This window comes from Trachypithecus francoisi, unplaced genomic scaffold, assembly GCF_009764315.1.
Source record: "Trachypithecus francoisi isolate TF-2019V2 unplaced genomic scaffold, Tfra_2.0 Lachesis_group16, whole genome shotgun sequence".
NCBI classification, from domain to species: Eukaryota; Metazoa; Chordata; class Mammalia; order Primates; family Cercopithecidae; genus Trachypithecus; species Trachypithecus francoisi.
The window spans coordinates 2,213,891-2,233,271 of NW_022681461.1; the positions used below are offsets into that span (position 1 = coordinate 2,213,891).

The window sequence follows — 19,381 nt, forward strand, 5'->3', positions numbered from 1 at the left end:
TAATAAAATACATACAAAATAAAATCTGCAAGCACAGATAAAGATTCCCTTTTTACTTCTGAAGAAGCTAAAAGTTCAAAGAAGATAACAACCCTCACAATAATAATGATAAAACGTAGTGAGAAAATTTTATCTGTACAAGATTCATATTTCTCTCTTCCGAAAAATTATTCCATTAATAATACATTTTTACTAGAAGTTTTTTTTTTTTTTTTTTTTTTTTGAGACGGAGTCTCGCTCTGTCGCCCAGGCTGGAGTGCAGTGGCCGGATCTCAGCTCACTGCAAGCTCCGCCTCCTGGGTTTACGCCATTCTCCTGCCTCAGCCTCTCGAGTAGCTGGGACTACAGGCACCAGCCACCTTGCCTGGCTAGCTTTTTGTATTTTTTAGTAGAGACGGGGTTTCACTGTGTTAGCCAGGATGGTCTCGAACTCCTGACCTCGTGATCCGCCCGTCTCGGCCTCCCAAAGTGCTGGGATTACAGGCTTGAGCCACCGTGCCCGGCCTACTAGAAGTTTTATAAATGCTCGCTTCAGAAATCAAAGGTAAGAAAAAGGAACAAAAGACTTTAAAATAATACTAATGCTCAGAAGTTACAAATTTTATCCAATTTTGTACATAGTTTTGTCTAACACAAGACCATAGTACATTTGTGTGTATGTGCAAGCAAACTTATTTTTTTTCCTTACTGGTTATAACAAAATACATCTTTACACATCATCATACTTCTCTACCTATTGCCTTGAATGGCCACATATCCATTCTATGGGTTCTTGTTAACATAAATGCTGAGAAAAACAAAGTGCATGTATCTCTATTTTCTAAAGGTATTTTAATACAATGGAATTGATGGGTAAAGGGCATATACATTTTTAAAATGTGGTAATTATCTCCAAATTATCCACTTGAAAAGTCATCAGCAACTTAAACTTCAAGCAGCAGTATAAGTACCCCTGCTTTTTATTCCCACAAACATTGTGGATAGAAAACAGTCTCATTCCTCTTTCAACTTAAATTCTCTTATGAGAAACACTAAGGATTTTTTCCTATGTACATAAGTAACTTGTAGATCTGCAAAAAAGTACTTTGCTCACTTTTACAGTTTTCTTGTGGATTTGATTGGAAAGAATTCCCTGTAAAATAAAGATGTGCTTTTATCTGTATATATATAACTGATATATATATTTAAAAACATATATTAGTAATATATGCAATTTGTTATATATATAATATATAATATATATATATATATATAAATAAAGAATAACTTCCCTGTAGGATGAAGATACACTTTTCATCTGAATACATATTTTTAAGTATTAGTAAAAATATATATTGTAAATATTTTTCAAGTGTGTTATCTTTTGTTAATTTTTTTCTGATACACAGGGAATTTTAATTAGTTTGCTAAATCAACCTTCAGAATGCCTGCTTGTGAGGTCATTCTTAGGAAGGCCTTTGTTAAAGTAAAATGTACCTGTATAAATAAGTCTTTGTGTTTTCTTCTGGTACTTTTCTCATTTTGCATAGTAAAAATTTCAGTCTGTATTCCATCAGGAACTCATTTTTGTGACATAAAGTTTCATTAGTTTTCTTCACACAGCAGGCATTTTATTAATAACTCATCCTTTCCTACTCATCTGAAATGTTACCATTATCAATCCCTATGTATATATCATATATATTTCAGTGTTTTTGAATTTCCTATTCTGTTCCATTTATTTATCTGTGTTTTCAGCTGTTAGTAAATAATTGATCGTGGGAATTAACTGCACATTTTGATATCTAGAGGAGCAAGTCGTTTCACTCCATTATAAACATTTTTAAATGTCACCACAATAGTAAGACAGACAGCAAGTGTCATGCAAAAATGATAAAACCTTGATATTTTCATTCGGTTTACGTAAAACTGATAAACATATTAAGAGCTCACATTTTGAGAAAACTGAGTCTTCCCATTCAAGGAACCCACGTCCCACTTCCAAGGGTCCCTCTGAGAAGCCGCAGTAAAGAACCTCTCTACCCAGGTGGATTCGGATGTGAAACCGACGCAGGGTTTTAGCTGAGAACCCTTCGCCTACTGAAAATGGCGCCTGGCATTTTTGACATGGGAACGAGTTCTCATTAGGCACCTCCCTATCATGCATATGACTCCATGTTTTACACGTGTATACGCTTAACTTCGTGAGTTAAATCACTCAAATTCTCCACCAAGCGCTGCAGGAGGGGAACTGCCAGCGATGGAAAGCAGCTGAGGCGCCACTTGTCTCCGCGGCTCCGAGGGTCCCGGCGCCCTCCACGGTCTGGGCTGCAGGGAAGCCGGGTCTGGGGTCCCCCTCCCACCGCAGGCTGAGCCCCACCTACCTGTCCTTTCTGTCGCGGGCGTCCACGTCCCAGAACCGCCTCAGGCAGCGCTCTACCTCCGCCGCGTCGCCCTTGATGGCCGCCCTGTGGATCTTCCGCAGTTCCCAGTCCCGGATGTGGTACCCGCGACCCGCGTACTCTTTGTCCCTGGAGCTCAGGAGCGCCTGGCCCAGGCGTCTCCCGAAGCTGAAGAGCTTCCTCATGGTGGCGACTTCTCAGACGCCCACCACCCGCTCCTGAGCCGCCGCGGCCCCTCGTGGCCTTTCCACCCCCACCCAGTCCCAAATCCGCGATCTCCCCACCAACCTGCGATCCACCCCCAAATCCAAGATCCACCCCCAAACCCGCGATGTAGCTCAGAATCCGCGATCCAGCCCGGTCCACCACAGCCTTCAGCAGCGACACTCGCAGCCTCCGACCTCTCAGACCGCGTGAGCCCCGCGAAGCCGTTAGGCGCGCGCCTGCAGCTCAGCGCCAGCCGGGACTCCGGAAGCCGCTCCCAAGCCCGCGTGGCCGGCAGGGGGCTGCTGCAGCTCGAGCGCAGGCGCCGCTGGCTCGCGGGTTCTCCTGGGCTCGCGCGGGACGTCCCGGAATCGCAGGCGCGCATCCCTTCCGGCCTGAGGGCCCGCCTGGCCATGACTCCCGCCCGGCTCCTCTGAAGAGAGATCGCGGCAGCTGACCGGGGCCCTCCGCAGCCACCGGGGATGGGGCTAGGGTTTGGTTCCCGCCCCGGTGCAGCCGCCGCGGGGCAGACCGCCTGGCTTGGCTGCAGCCACGGCGGCATCTAGCCCCGGTTCTGCGAGGCTGGGAGCGCCAGCCAGCTTGGGAGTTGCCAGGCAGCTGTCGCCAGCAGGTAGAGGGCGCCTGCAGCTTGGGCGCCCAGGTGGTGGAGCATGGCCTGGGCGGCCTCTGGATCGCGAGTGCACCTGGCCTGAGAGCCCACCAGGCCCTGCCCCCGCCCGGCTCCTGCTGTGCTGGAGCTCGGGACCTCTAGCCGGGGGCCTCTGCAGCCACCGGGGATGGGGCTGAGGGCCGGTTCCTGCCTCTGTGCTGCCGCTGCAGGGCAGACCGCCTGGCTTGGCCGCAGCCACTGGGACGTCTGGCCCCGGTTCTGAGACATGGGGAGTGCGGGCGGGCTCGGGGATTGCCTGGAGGCTGCTGCCTGCACACAGAAGCCGGCTGTAGCTTGGGTGCCCAGGCGGGCTGGAGGTGCATGACCTGGTCTGCCTCGGGATCGCCAGCGCGCCCAGCCTGAGGCCCCCCGGCCGTGCCTCCCGCCCCACTCCTCCACCGGAGGGAGATCGGGGTCGCTGGCATGGGCACTTGGCGGTCACCCCGAATGGGGTTCAGCGGGGGTTCTCAGTTCTCGCCCCTGTGCAGCAGCCGCCGAGTAGAATGCTGGCTTGTCCGCAGCCACTGGGACACCTCTCGGGCCGGGCGGGCCGGAGGGTGAAATCGCTGGGAGGCGGGTGCCTTCTCGCGCTGTGGCGCCTCTGGGCCCCAGGGGCCGGCCTCCGGCGCACAGGGCTCCCCAGCATCCTGGGCGCCGGCCCGCTGCCCGCACGAAGTCACCTCAGAGAGGATGAACTTCGGGTTGCCTTGTCCGGCTGTGCTGCCAGGCGGGGCAGCTGACCTGCTGATGGGGTGGCTTTCTTCATCTTCTTGCCCACGGGACAGCGGGCTGGGAAGCCAGGGGCCGCCAGGACCTGGGGCTGGAAGCCGCATCTGCCCACAGCCGCAGCCTCCCGCACCTGTCATCCTGGCGGCGCCCTGGCGTCGGAGAAGCAGCAGGCGCGGAGCTCCCGCAGCTGCACCCCTGCAGCAACCCGTCCCGGCAGGAGGCAGTGGAAGGCGGCCTCCTCGCACGGCTCCTGCGGCCCCAGGATCAGGGGTGCGGCCAGCACCGTCCACACGCCCCGCGTCTGGTGGACATTAGTCCTCCCTGGAGGCGGCTGGACCCGAGCGAGGCTCGCAGCGATCGGCCCCCGCGAGGACGCGCATGCAGGGCTCAGGGTCCCGCACTCTGGCCCCGCGGCACCGCACCTTTCAGCAACCCTGCTCCTCCTCTTGTTAAACTTTCGTCACTGCCATGAAAAGCATCCAGGCGTCCTTGATTTCGACGCTGCGTCACGCTCAGCTGAGCTCATCGGACGGGCGATTCTCCCCAGGGCCCGCGGGCAGCTTGTTCCCTGGCAGCGGCTCCTCCTGGACGCAGCTCCTTGTGGGCCCACCAGGCACAGGGGAGCCAAGGCCTGCCGCGGCCAGCAGGCCTGGAGAGAGGAAGAATCAGGCGGGCTCTGCAGGGCAGCGGGCCGGGACCATGAGAGGGGCGGGTCAGTCTGGGCTCCAAGCGCAGCCTCTCGGAATTCCCCGGGACCCACGGCTTGTAATGCGCTTAAATCTCACGCCTCGCCAGAGAGACAGCACGTCATCATCACGGAAGATGTTTGTTTCATCAACAAACAGAAGAAAAAGGATAGAAAAGACAAATATATACAAATGAAATTAGAAACTGAAAAAAATTAATAGTTATGTAAAATTAACTAGGTGCTGGGCAAATTCTATATGAAATCTCTATCTCTCATTTGGGGTGCAGTGTCTCAGGATTTTTGCTTCCTAACTGATTAACTGGAATGTTGTACCACGATTACATCGCCAAGACTACTTTAATAGCATCTGCGCTAAGTATTTTTTTGAGCTTTTGTTGAGGTTTACTTGACATATATAGAAAAGCACACATTTAAAAGGTGCAGGCTGGGGGCGGTGGCTCACAGCTGTAATCTCAGCACTTTGAGAGGTCAACACAGGATGATTGATTGAGTCCAGCAGTTTGAGACCACCCTGGGTAACACGGCAAAAACCACTCTCTCTACAAAAAATACAGAAATGAGCAGGACATGGTGGCCTGCGCCTGTGGTCCCAGTTACTTGGGAGGCGGAGATGGGAGGATTGCTTGAGCCTGGGAGGTCGAGACTGCGGTCAACCAGGACTGTGCCACTGTACTTCATGCATCCTGCCTGAGAGACAGAGATCCTGTCTTTTAGTAAACAAATAATAAAAGGTTCAATTTGATAAGTTTTAACATAGGTATAGAAGTCTGAAACCATTACAACTATCAAGATTACCAACATATTTCTTGTTTTCTTTTTTTGGGGGGAAGATGTGGGGGAACAGTGTTTGGTGTCATCCAGGCTGGACTGCAGTGGCACGATCTTGGCTCACTGCAATGTCTGCCTCCCAGGCTCAAGTGATCCTGCCTCCTTAGCCTCCCCAGTAGCTGGGACCACAGGAGTATGCTACCACACCCTGCTCATTTTTGTATCTCTCCTCTTTTTTTTTTGGTGTGTGTGTAGGCACTGGGTCTCCCTGTGTTACCTAGGCTGGTCTCAAACTCCTGGGCTGAAGCGCTGCACCGACCTCAGCCTCCCAAAGTGCTGGGATTACAGGCGTGGGCCCCTGTGCCCAGCCATACATATCATTTCCAAGCACTTCCTTGCTTCTCTTTCCCTCCCACGTCTTCCAGCCTTCCCCATTCCCATGCAACAACTGGAAATGATTTTGATTTAGAATATAAACCCACTTTATACGTCTAAAGATATAACAGGTTGGGAAAATGGAAATAGTAAGAGACTTATTTTGTATATCATAATTATCAAGTAAAATTGCAAAAGAACAGTATTTAGAATGAAAATTGAATTACTGAAATGAAGAATTTAGTGGATTCTGAAACAGCAGATTAGACGTACGTGAAGAGAGACAGCAAATTAGGAGAAAGCTCTGAAATAACTAACCAGCATGCACAATAGAGAGACAAGAATTGGGAAATGTGGAAGAGATGTTAAGGGCCGGGGGAAGAGGAAACACTGAGGAGATAATCTGCAGAAATGTCCATCCGTGTGACCAGAGATGGGCACTGTTGCTGTAGCATTGTACAGCATTGCACCGTCAAAGGGAAGGCATCTCTACAATGAGAAATTGTGCACTGTTGCTGTAGCGTTGTACAGCATTGCACCGTCGAAGGGAAGGCATGTCTACAATGAGAAATTGTATGGGTTCATTCACGAAATGTTTTGTCTAGTCTAGAAATGTTATATATCTTTATCACAAATTCTCCTTTTAAAAATATAGGTAATTATACATTAAGAGAATTTTGTAAAGAACAGCATGCATAGCTGAAATATATTTGGCAGCATTTATTAAACACTTCCTCTGCATATTAAGGTCTGGGTCACACAAACAAAATAGTCACATAGGGACTGCTGTCAGCCAGTGAAAAGAAACACTAAATCTATTGACTGAACTCAACACGCTGACAGAAAGGCATGCTGAAATAGAAAAAGTGTAAGGAAAAGTCAATTCAACCAAAACAAATGTCCCGAATCAAATAGGAAGCTTGGCTTTCAGCAAAGTAATTTCGGGAATATTAACACATGATTTGCCCCATCAATCATATCGTTTGTCTATCAACCCAACGTTCTCACCTTAGGCAGCACACAGTACCAGATTCTTCAAAGGAAGGTGAACAACTGTCATTACATGTGAAGTAACTCATGCAATGTTACACACCAATTGAATAAAGGAAAGTATTTCTGTGAATGATGTACAGTAACTAAATCAATCTTCTTTCTTTCTTTCTGTCTTCTTTCTTTCTTTCTTTTCTTTTTTTTTTGAGATGGAGTCTGGCTTTGTCGCCCAGGCTGGAGTGCAGTGGCACGATCTCGGCTCACTGCAAGCTCCGCCTCCCGGGTTCATGCCATTCTCCTGCCTCAGCCTCCCGAGTAGCTGCGACTACAGGCACCCGCCACCATGCCCGGCTAATTTTTTGTATTTTTAGTAGAGACGGGGTTTCACTGTGTTAGCCAGGATGGTATTGATCTCCTGACCTCGTGATCTACCTGCCTCGGCTTCCCAAAGGGCTGGGATTACATGCGTGAGCCACCACGCCCGGCCAGTCAGCACCCTTCTGATCTGTGTTCCCCACTTCCACTCGCTTCTCCCTTGTTACACGCCTTTGACTTTGAGACTCCTGCCACCACGCAACGTGACTCTACTGATGTCCATCATATCCTCTCCCTTCATGTAGCCTCTGGCTTCTTGTCACTGCGCCCCGTGAGCAGTACGATAATTTTTGTAATGTGACTCATGGTTCCTTGATTATTTTAACCTGGTGACTTTTCTCTCCACTCCACTGCAAGGTGTGACATCAAGGTGCAAGTTATGAAATCACTGGTCATACCTTGCAACTTGCTACACTTTATCACACAAATCTTAGGCACCTAACCCATCTTTCTGTCCACACTGCCATATCTTCTAACTATCATATGCTTGCACTTCCTGAAACACTTTCCCAGTACTTGGGGACTTCCATTAATGGTTTTGTCAATTTTTTTAACCCAGCCTGAATAAAAATAAATAAATAAATAAATTTAGTGTAGTCCAAGGGTACTGTGTTTATAAAGTCGGCAGTAGTGTACATTAATGTCCTAGGCCTTCATATTTACTCACACACTGGCTCACCCAGAGCAACCTCCAGTCCTGCAAGCTCCATTCATGGTAAGTGCCCTATGTAGGTGTACCATTTTTTGTCTTTTCTACCATATTTTTACTACACCTTTTCTCTGTTTAGATATGTTTGGATATACAAGCACTTACCACTGTAATACAATTGCCGGCAGTATTCTGTGTAGTAACATGCTCTGCAGGCATGTGGCCTCAGAGCTACAGGATATACCATGTAGCATGGGTGTGTAGTTGGCTTCATCACCTAGGTTTGCGGAAGTGCACTCTGTGGTTCACACAGTGATGACATTGCCTAATGACACATGTCTCAGAATGTATTACTGTCATTAAGAGACGCATGGCTTCATATATTTTTTACTCTGTTCTTATGCTTCTCTCAGTAGAACTTCAGTGACACAAATGTTAGGCTTTTTTGTATTGTTACACAGAGCCTTAAGGCTGTGCTCATTTTTCTTCAATCGTTTTTCTTCTCTGTTGTTTATATTGAACACTTTTTATTGATCTATCTTTAAGTTCGTGGACTTTTTCCTTTGTCATTTCTATTCTGCTGTTGAGATCATCTTGTGAATTTTTAATTTTAGTGTTTATATTTTTAGTTCTGAAGTGTAACTGTCTTTTCATTTGCAGGTTGAGATTTTCCTTGTTCATTATATGCTGAATCATTTTGGAGTATATCTTGGATATTTTGGATATCATGTCATGAGACTCTGGGTTTTGTTTAAAACATCAGGAGAATGTCCTTTGCTGTTGTTTTAAACGGCAATCAGCTAGGTCAGATTCAGTACGCAAATTCCTCCAATGGGTTATAGTTCTATTGTTGGTTCAGAGCCATGTGGCACAAGCACACAGAGAAAGCGAGCAGTGAAGATTCACTCCCAACTCCTGGAACCATAGATTCTCGGGTTAGAGAGAAGAATTTCCTTCCTTCAGAGTTGAAGGTGCTTCCTGTTGGGAGCTGTTGCTCTTAGCCCAGCTGCAACCACTGAATCACCACCACAGTATTGCTTAGGTTATAAAGAAAGGAAAGCAGAAATATAGTAGGGAATTCATCCTCCTCTTTCTCACCTGTAGGGGCTCATTTTCCTTCCCCTCAGGCCAGAAAGAGAGAGATACTTTGGGGATTCTTTTTGTCTGTAACCAGGATGTATTTAGTTTCTTTAAGCCTCCTCTGATTGGCCAGTTTTGTATGTTGCCTGTTTTTAGTTTTCAAAGTAAGAAAAATCTTATGATTCTCCTGATGCTTTATAAGTCTATGCTTTCAGATTAATGTGAAATATTATTTAAAAATAAGATTTCTGGGCTGGGCGCGGTGTCTCACGCCTGTGATCCCAGCACTTTGGGAGGCCAGAGGTGGGGGGATCATGAGGTCAGGAGATGGAGACCACTCTGGCTAACACAGTGAAACCCTGTGTCTACTAAAAATACAAAAAATTAGCCAGGCATGGTGGTGGGCACCTGTAGTCCCAGCTACTCAGGAAGCTGAGGCAGAAGAATGGTGTGAACCTGGGAGGCGGAGCTTGCATTGAGCTGAGATCAAAGCACTCCAGCCTGGGCGACGGAGGGAGACTCCATCTCAAAAAAAAAAAAAAAGAAAAAGAAAAAGAAAAAAAGAAAAAACAAAAAGATTTCTGTAAAACTGAAGAGCATCCAAAGAAGCCTGCTTTCCACTTGCCTTCTGGCCATCTTTCCTTTCTGCGGGGGTTCAAGAGTTTGGAGGCGTTGGATCTGGGATCAGAGTGGTCACCTTCCCCTCTGATGGGGAAGCCCAGTGGCCTTAGGAATAAATGAAGTCGGTACTGAGGAAAGGAAAACTCAGAGGACCGAGGAAGCACCGACTTTACACGCCTGTGGACTGCAGGAACTCTTTATGGCAGGAGCTGGTCTTTTTTTTCTTTTGTTTTCTTTTTTTCCTTTAAGTTCTGGGATACATGTGCTGAACATGCAGGTTTGTTATATAGGTATACATGTGCCATGGTGGTTTGCTGTACCTGTCAACCCATCATCTAGGTTTTAGCCCCACAGGCATTAGGTATTTGTCTTAATGCTCTCTTTCCCCCTTTTTCCTACCCCCTGACAGGCCCTGGTGTGTGATGTTCCCAGGAGTGGGAGTCTCTAAGGGGTAAAAGGAGAGAGAAAACAGACTGGACTAGCACTCTGCTGAGTTCCGCAGTGCACTGGGTACCTAACATCGTGCTGTTTGCTATTATCTCCCTGCTCATGCCCCTGGGTTCACGTCCTAGAACAGAGCCCTGGGGAACCCAGGAGCTGTGGAAAGCCAGCTCTCCTTTGTGGCCCAGGAAGCACAGAAATTCAGCCAGCCAAGAGACAAAGAAAGAGAAGTAAAGCCAGCACATGGAGATAAGAAAGTGAACATAACTTCAGAGCAGTATCGCCAGGCCCAGTGAGGCATTCTTGGATCTTGACACAAAAATCCCTCTTCAACTTGATCCAGCTCTAGTATGGATCTTTCACTTTAGCCCAAAGTGCCTCCTTGAACTCTCAAATGTATTTTGAGCTGAGCGCGACGGTGATTTGGGGTCAATCATGATCTTCCCCAGGAGGGATTTTCTCTCTCAGAGCTTAGACCTTGCGCATGGCCCCTGTGACCCACCTCCTGGAACTGGGGAATGCCTGATGTGCCTCAGGACGGAACAGGCACGGTCCGCCACCACTTGTGCTAACCGTGGAAACAAAGGGTACATGGGGTGTATATAGCTCAAGGGTTATGTGCAATTTTATCAGAAAACAAATGTAATTTATTCTAACACTGAAAAATGAATAGGTCCTCATGCTTCTCTTCTTTCTTTTCTTTTTTTTCCAGGCAAGGTCTTGCTCTGTTGTCCAGGCTGGAGTGCAGTGGCATAATCATGGCTCACTGCAGCCTTGACCTCCCTGGCTCAAGCGGTCCTCCCGTCTCCCCTCACATTTCTTATGTCTGATTGACTGGGGGTAAAAGCACATGTCTGGCGCCTCTCCTTGTCCAGGAGGTCTGGCCACATTTTGTGGAAGTTGGAGATGAGTACACTAGATGGCGCTGTTGGCTTGCATTATACGATTCACACTGCATGGGGTGGAGAATTGAATTTCAGATTTGAGAAATGGGAAAGGAGGAAATAAAAACTTGGACTGTCCTAACCTTTCTGAAAATCCAAAAAAGGCCCAAGGAAAGCTAGTTCAATTATTCCTACTGTGACAAACTATGACACGGTCAGATATGCCCACTCTGGCGGAGTGTTCCCAGCCTGGGCTGCCCAAGAGGTGGCAGCTATTCTAGGGCAGATGGAGAGTGGACCCCTTCCCTGTGATGAGCTGGGATCGCTCTCAGGAATGACCATCAGCCCAGAGCCATGGGGCTTGTTAGATGCAGGGGTGAGTGGCGGTTTGCCGGAAACAGCCCGCCATTGATGCTCTGATGTCCAAATGCCACCTCGAGATTAAAATTTAGAGGCAGACCATCCTGTGTGGTCTGTGGGTGAGACAGGGACTCAGAGGAACACAGGAACCACGCACACTCTCGCCCTGCTGTGGCTACCGGCCGCTCTGGCAAACCTTGGCTCTCTTTGCGTTCGCCATCCCCATTGCTGCATCCTGTCCTTTTCTGGACACCTCTATTTTTCTCACACCTGGAAATTACACCTGCTGGCAGTCTTCAGAATTTTCCAGAGAGTTGGCAACTTGGGGCTCATTTGTTTCTGCTCATTTTTATTTAGTTTTTCAGACGTGCTGTGCTCCAAGAGAGGCTGTTTTGGGGAAGTGGAGCAGCCACCGCTGATTTTGGAGCTGGGGTAGCTGCCGCTGCTACCACCACTGCAGCGGCCCGAGGAGTGGCCTTCGGAAGGTGGTGGTCACCACGCTCGGAGCTGTACTTGGAAATGACAAAAAGCGTGCTGGTACAGAAAGCCAAGACCGCTGAGCAGGCTGAGCATGGTGATGATGTGGCTGCAGCGGGGAAGGCGGCCATGCCACAGGGGCATGCACCCCCAAATGAAGACAGCAATCTGCCTTCTGCCACCTACAAGAACACGGTGGATGCCTGCCGTTCTTCCTGGATTCTCATCTCCAGCACTGAGCAGGGAACAGGGAGGAATGAGAAGCAGCAGATGGGCAAAGAGTACCGTGGAAGACAGAGGCAGAGCTGCTGGACATCTGCAATGAGGTTCCAGAGCGGTTGGGCAAGTCTCTTACTCCCCATGCTACACAGCCTGAAAGCAAGGTGTTCTGCTTGGAAATGAAAGGAGATCATTTCGAGTATCTTTCTAGGGTGGCTCTGGAGAGAATAAACAAACCGCTCTGTTGAACTCCCAGCAGACTTACCAGGAAGCACCTGAAATTAGTGAGAAAGATAGGCAGCCCACACAGCCAATGGGATTCTAAACTCTCCTGAAAAGGCCTGCAGCCTGGTAAACACGGCATTTGATGAAACAATTGCTGAGTTGGATACACTGAATGAAGAGTCTTAGAAAGACAGCACTCCCACCATGCAGTGACTTCGGGACAGTCTCACTCTGTGGACATCGGGAAACCAGGGAGACGCGGGAGATGCTGGGGAGGGAGAGAACTATGTCTGCCATGCCTCGTGATCTGTTCAGTGTCACCCTGTACTATCCACAAAATTCCTTTGTGAGATTAAAAAAAAAAAAGAATTGTACATCGTCTTACGATTTTTCACAGCCTCAGCCTAGCAAGAATGGTTCGTGGGATAAACAGCTGGCATTGGTATCTAAAGCCCAGATTGGCTGCATAATCACCACGGCATTCTGAAGTTTTGGTTTTGATTGGCAAGATTACTGTGTGTTTAATTTTCTTAAAGCTGAACACTGTGGTGATGGGTTTTGAAATTCAGCATAATTCTTACTGATAGGAAAAATAGACCCTAATGTTGTGTAACTCTTTGGAAAGTTTAATCCAGTATCAAAATAGTCACTGAATTCAATTCCGTTGTAAAGTTGTGCAGAAAGTTATAGAGGTTGTGTTGTGATGCTGGGATGTGGAGTGAGACACCCTCATTTGACATTCAAGTTTAACGGTAATTCACAGTGATGCTGCCTGTTCAGAGCTTACAGACACTGGACCTGTTCGGTCTATTGCCACTCAAAAGTTCATGACCACAAATGTCCACAGCATCTTCCTCTGAGGAAATGCAAATCCTGAAGCTGAAATTCCTTGTGACAGATAATTGGCTGTGACACTGTGAAAAATTCTGGTGCTCATATGACACACCTGACTAAACCCCCTTTTCTACAGCAATAGGAATATGTTACTGATTTGCAACTTGTGCCTCAATAATGGAATTATTTTTCATTGTTAATACTGAGCTAAAATAATGCTGTGTGTTTTATGAACGTTCTTTTCTGTTTCCTGGCTAACATCTCCTTCTTTCTTTTTTTTGGTGTGAGGAATTTAATGTGATAATGCATACAAATTGCTCAGAACCCCAGCTCAGAACACAGCATTCATCGAGTGTTAGCCACTCCCATTATAGCACGGAAGTCCCTTCCCCCACATGCCTTTGCCCCACATTCCTGGATAACACCTTTAAGAATAAGGTTCTGAGTCAGGCATGGTGGTAGGTGCCTGTAGTTCCAAATACTTGGGAGGCTGAGGCAGGGGGATCACCTGAGCCCAGGAGTTTAAGGCTGTAGTGTCCTGTGGTCACACCTGTGAATAGCCACTGCACTTCCACATGGGCAACATTGCAAGACCTTATCTCCAAAAAAAGAAAAAAGAAGAAGAAGAATGTTCTGTAGAGATTGCCTTTCACTTGAGGAGTACTCAGTCTCCAGGTTCTTCCTACCTTGGGGCTTTTATTTATTATTTTATTTATTTATTTATTTATTTTAAGACAGGTTCTCCCTCTGTGGCCCAGGCTGGAGTGCAGTGGCACAATCTTGGCTTACTGCAACAACCTCTGCCTCCTAGGTTCAAGCAATTCTCCTGCCTCAGCCTCCTGAGAGCTGGAATTACAGGCACATGACACCATAGGCCAGCTAATTTTTGTAGTTTTTAGTGGAGATGAGGATTTATCATATTGGTCAGGCTGGTCTCGAACTCCCGACCTCAGGTGATCCACTGTCTCTTGGCCTACCAAAATGCTGGGATTATAGACATTGTTTGGGGCTTTTAAATTTTGAAATCTAAACACTTATTGTCACCGTCTTTTTAAACTGTTGGCTTTGGTTTTTTCTTCTCTTTAAATTTCTGTCCTTCTGCTTTCTTACATTGTTTTATTTTTGAATTCTTTCTTCATCCATCTTTTGTTCACTTTTTTTTTTTTTTTTTTTTTGTGAGAGGGGAGTCTCGCTCTGTCACCCAGGCTGAAGTGCAGTGGTGCAATCTCAGCTCACTGCAACCTCTGCCTCCCGGATTCAAGCAATTCTCCTGCCTCAGCCTCCTGAGTAGCTGGGACTACAAGTGCGTGCCACTACGCCCAGCTAATTTTTTGTATTTTTAGAAGAGATGGGGTTTCGCTATGTTGGTCAGGCTGGTCTTCAACTCCTGACCTCATGATCCGCCCATCTTGGCCTCCCAAAGTGCTGGGATTACAAGCATGAGTCACTGCGCCTAGCCTTTTGTTCACTTTTTTTTTCTTTTCTTTTTTTTTTTTTGAGACAGAGTCGTGCTCTGTCACCCAGGCTGGAGTGCAGTGGCCCGATCTCAGCTCACTGCAAGCGCTCCTCCCGGGTTCACGCCATTTTCCTGCCTCAGCCTCCCGAGTATCTGGCACTACAGGTGCCCACCACCACGCCTGGCTAATCTATTTTTTTATTTTTAGTAGAGACGAGGTTTCACTGTGTTAGCCAGGATGGTCTCAATCTCCTGACCTCATATTCCACCCGCCTTGGCCTCCCAAAGTGCTGGGATTACAGGCGTGAGCCACATCACTTGGTCTGTTCATTTTTTAACGCTATATATGGGCAGGGATGAGAGACATGAGTGAGCACCTTGGTGAGCAAGCCTTGCTTTAGAGTCAAGAAGAGCTGCCTGTGCCACAGCTCTGCCTGCGCCACAGCTCTGCCTGCGCCACAGCTCTGCAGCTCTGCTTCCTCCCGTTCTCAGCACAGTGTTGCTCTTCAATCACACCATGGTCTGAATCAAAAAAGTATTTTTAAATACCCAGGATTTCTCCCTGTATTGAGGCTGACCCTGATCATGCTTGCAAGTACCTGTCACCAGGTGTCCCAAGTGCACTCATCCAGCTCAGCTCTCAGGAGTGTTTAAACAAAATGCTACCACTCAGGGCAGTTGTGGGGACACTGCAGGGGAGAGGCTGGAGAGGATCCAGGCCCATCAGTCTCCCAGGGTCTCCCCTCCATCTCTGACATTCCACATGGCTGCAGGGTCCATCTGTTTGTCCATCCGCTGAAACAAGAAAAGAAATTCGTGCACTGACTCAAAACAAACCAAAAAAGAAAAAACAATAAAAATCCCTCTCTCCTTTCTAGCTGAACAAAAAAAATGTGCATTCAGTTCAGACTTGCTGCTTGAAAATGAGTAGTGAATGTGGAACCAAGCTTGTCTTGTTTGTGTACCTGGTAGCTTTGTTTTTCCTTACCAGTTTTCTGCCTCCTGTTTGCTTCTGTGATGGTTCTATTGCCTAGCAAGCATACCTGTGGTTGGGAAAATGTAATTGCAAAAAAAAAAAAAAGAAAGAAAGAAAAGAAAAGAAAAATGCCTGGTTGTTGATATACTAGATTTGTGTATGTCTTTTAAACAGTTATTGTTTCACCTTACATGTAATAAGAAAAGTGTAAAAATTAAAAAGTGAAATAAAAATTTTTTCAGTTAAGGGAGACTTTTAATTTTCCTTTTTAGGTGGCACTTAGAACACTTCAATTATACATTCCATTTTTACGTGTGGATGTTAGCCAATTAACCTGTTGAGTAAAAGGCTTGACTTCCTTATGTCCATTTAAAAAATTTAGTTAGAATTTTTGTGAGTACTTAGTAGGTGTGTATATTTATGGGGTAATGAGATATTTTGAGACAGGCATGCAATGCATAGTAAAATGCATTGCATCAAGGCAAATGGGGTATCCTCTTCACTTTTATTTATTATTTTTATTTTATTTTACTTTTTGAGATAGAGTCTTCCTCTGTTGCCCAGGCTGGAGTGCTGTGGCATGATCTAGGCTCACTGCAGCCTCTTCCTCCTGGATTCAAGCAATTCTCTTGCCTCCACCTCCCAAGGATCTGGGATTACAAGCATGCACCACCACACCTGGCTAACTTTTGTATTTTTAGTAGAGATGGGGTTTCACCATGTTGGTGAACAGGCTGGTCTCGAACTCTTGACCTCAAGTGATCCTCCCGCTTTGGCCTCCCAAAGTGCTGGGATTAGAGGCATGAGCCACCACACTTGGCCTTCTCTTTCACTTTTAAATGAGAAGTATTTTTCTACTTTCTCTGCCATGGAGTTTATGATTTAAAACAGAAGACGGAAAGCCATCTTACTGTCCTGCACTTACTATACTATTAGGTTCATTTAACAGAAAACATATTTCTTGATGATTTTGGCTGCCTAAAGTTTTAAAATCTGAGTAGAAAGGTATCCCATTAAGAGGTTTTGGATTATGAATTTTAGGGAAGTTATTCACTGGACACGTCTAGATGCCCTGTTGTGTATTGTTGCAAAGTATGAAGATTTGTTTGGTCTCACCCCGTTATACATATTTTTCTCTCTTTGGAGTCTTTAAAATCTACCAGGTAAATATGTGGTGAGGACAAGGCAAATGTGCCCTCTGCCTATAACATGCCAGTTTAATTGCTCATGGCATTTGTGAACGACATGGAATGAAAAGTGAGGGCAGAGAGAAGTGTGGGAATCTCAAGGGCTGGTCTTGATGATGTGTGACTTGCCACAGTCAGGCCAGGCATGGTGGCTCACGCCTGCAAGCCCAACACTTTGGGAGGCTGAGTGGGGAGAATCACTTGGGGCCAGGAGCTCAGACCAGCCTGGGCAACATAGCAAGTCTGTCTCTGCAAAATAAGAATAATAATAAAAATTAGCAGAGCATGGTGGTGCCTGTGGTCCCAGCGACTTGGGCAGCTGAGGTGGGAGGATCCCATGAGCCCAGAAGTTCAAGGCTACAGTGAGCCCTGATGGTGCCACTGCACTCCAGCCTGGGTGACAGCGCGAGACTCTGTCTCTCAAAAACTAAACATAAAAAACAAAGAGCAAACCTAGGTGAATGGTGGAGTTCATTGGCTTTGCTCGAAGACTGGGATCACCTGTAAAAGGGGGACCCCCTGCTGCTGGATTAGCTTGGCTCCATTGTGACATGTTTTCCAATCTCCTGCACATTGCCGTATGGAGGGCTGCTGTGTCTATTAGTGAGAATTTGGTTACCATCTTTCTCCTCCATCAGACTAGAAACGCTATGAGCCCCAAGGCTGAGCCCATTTTGCTCACCATGGTATTCCCACCACCCAGCCCAGTGTCCAGCACAGGGAAGGTGCTCAGTGCACTTGGAATCAAAGGCATACCCTTTGCTGTGGCTCACACAGCTGTGTGACTGGCCTCAGTCCCTTCAGCCTCCCCGTAGTTCTTGGAAATGACTCCAGAGAAGTGTGGATGTGTGGACTGGGAAAGGGGAGATGGGAAACTTTCCTGTATGGCATAATAGCAAGCACCAGGGAGGGCTGAGGCCTCCTCATTGTTCAGTCAGGCATCGACTAAGAACTTTGGATGGGCCCCGTACTGGGGAGACAGTGCTGACCTAAACAGACATGAGCTCTGCCACATGGTTTTTGTTCTTCTGGAGTTTACAGTCTAGTGAGGGAGATAGACTGTAGTAAAACAGCCACAGACATGAGTGTACAATTATAAACTGAGGGCAGCAGGTCAACCTGTAAAATCAAGGAACAGGCATCCATAAGAGCATCCATCAGTGAAGCCCAGCGTAGACCCAGGGAGACAGGGGAGGCTTCCCATAGGCAGTGACACTTTTGCTGAGTTGAAGGGATCTGAAGCAGAAGGGTCTGTGTAAAGGCCCTGTGTCCAGAAGAAGCTAAACTTCTTCAAGGACCTGCCAGAAGATGAGATGTCTGGAACCCTGAAAGTAGGGGAGCCTTGTGCCAGGTGAGGTGCAGAGGTCAGCAGGGGCCAGGTCACAAAGGCCCTTAGGTGTCAAGAGTTTTAGTCTTTATTCTTAAAGACTGGGTGGTCTTGAAGTAAAGAAGAGTGTGGTATAATAGGTGCATCAGTTATCTATTGCTATGTAACAGATTACCCCAAAGGGGAGTGGCATAGAACAACTTCTATTATTCTCTCACAGTCCTTTGGGCTAGGAACTTGGTCATGGCTTAGCTGGGTCCTCTGTCTCTGGGTCTCCCACGAGGTTACCATCCAGTGTCGGGGGAGCTGCAGCTGTCTCAAGGATTGCCTAGGGAGAGGATTCTTATCCGAGGTCACCAAGTGGCTGTTGGCAGACCTCAGGCCTTTGCTCACTGCCGGCTGGAGGCATTTCTTCATTGCCTCATGGGCCTCTCCCTCAGGCTTCTCACAACATGGCAATTTGATTCCCCCAGAATGGGAAGGCAGGAGAGACAGAAAACATTCTTTTTGTAACCTAATCTGAAATGTGACATTCTGTCACTTTTACAATATTCTATTCATAGAAACAAGTCACCTGATGCGGCCCACACTCAGGAGGAGATTGTACCAGGGAGTGAATGCCAGGGGGTGGGAATGTCTGGGTGCCAGTGGAGATGCTGCCTGCTGCAGTGTGGAGAACGGATTGAAGGGGTCAGAATAAATGTAGAGAGAATTCAAAGGCTCCTGCAGGAGTCCAAGCAAGAGGATTGCAGATTGTAGCCTGGAAGAGGCCAGTAGCTCTGGTGATGATGGACACCAGGTGGATATGTTGGAGAGACACTTAGGAGGTAAAATTGACAGCTAGTAGCTTAGAGATGGGTTGAATATGAGAGAAAAGGAAGAGAACATTACAGAGCATTCTTAGGTGTCTGTCTTCTACACTGCGCAGACTGGTGCCATTTGTGGAGTCAAGGACCGTGAGACGAGGACCAGGTTAATGGGGACAGATGAGGAGTTCCGTCTTGAAGGGACTGGCATTGAAATCATACACAAGCAACCTAAGACTCCGAGTCACTTTACTGGACATCCTGTGCATGCAGGGAGATGTCTAAGTCTTGAGCTCAGAGGTGCAGGTTTGAGATTTAAGAGTGGTAACATCACAGGTTGCCTTGTGACGAAAGTTCAGGGTTATGAGGGTGGTTCCAGGCCTGAGTCTTGGTGAGTTTCCCATGTCATGGTGGGTAGAGAAGGAGCAGCCTAAAAGAAGGTAGATGATAGGCCGGGCGTGGTGGCTCATGCCTGTAATCCTGACACTTTGGGAGGCCAAGGTGGGGGGATTACCTGAGGTCAGGAGTATGAGACCAGCCTGACCAACATGCAGAAACCCCATCTCTACTAAAAATACAAAAGTCGCCAGCGTGGTGGCACGTGCCTGTAATCCCAGCTACTCGGGAGGCTGAGGCAG

At 47.4% G+C, this 19,381-nt stretch overlaps 2 pseudogenes; one reads left to right on the plus strand and one right to left on the minus strand.

Moving 5' to 3' along the window:
* Positions 1 to 2,812: 2,812 nt before the first annotated feature.
* LOC117099447 lies at positions 2,813 to 4,364 on the minus strand (annotated as a pseudogene).
* Positions 4,365 to 11,755: 7,391 nt separating this feature from the next.
* Positions 11,756 to 13,017, plus strand: LOC117099292 (annotated as a pseudogene).
* Positions 13,018 to 19,381: the final 6,364 nt, after the last annotated feature.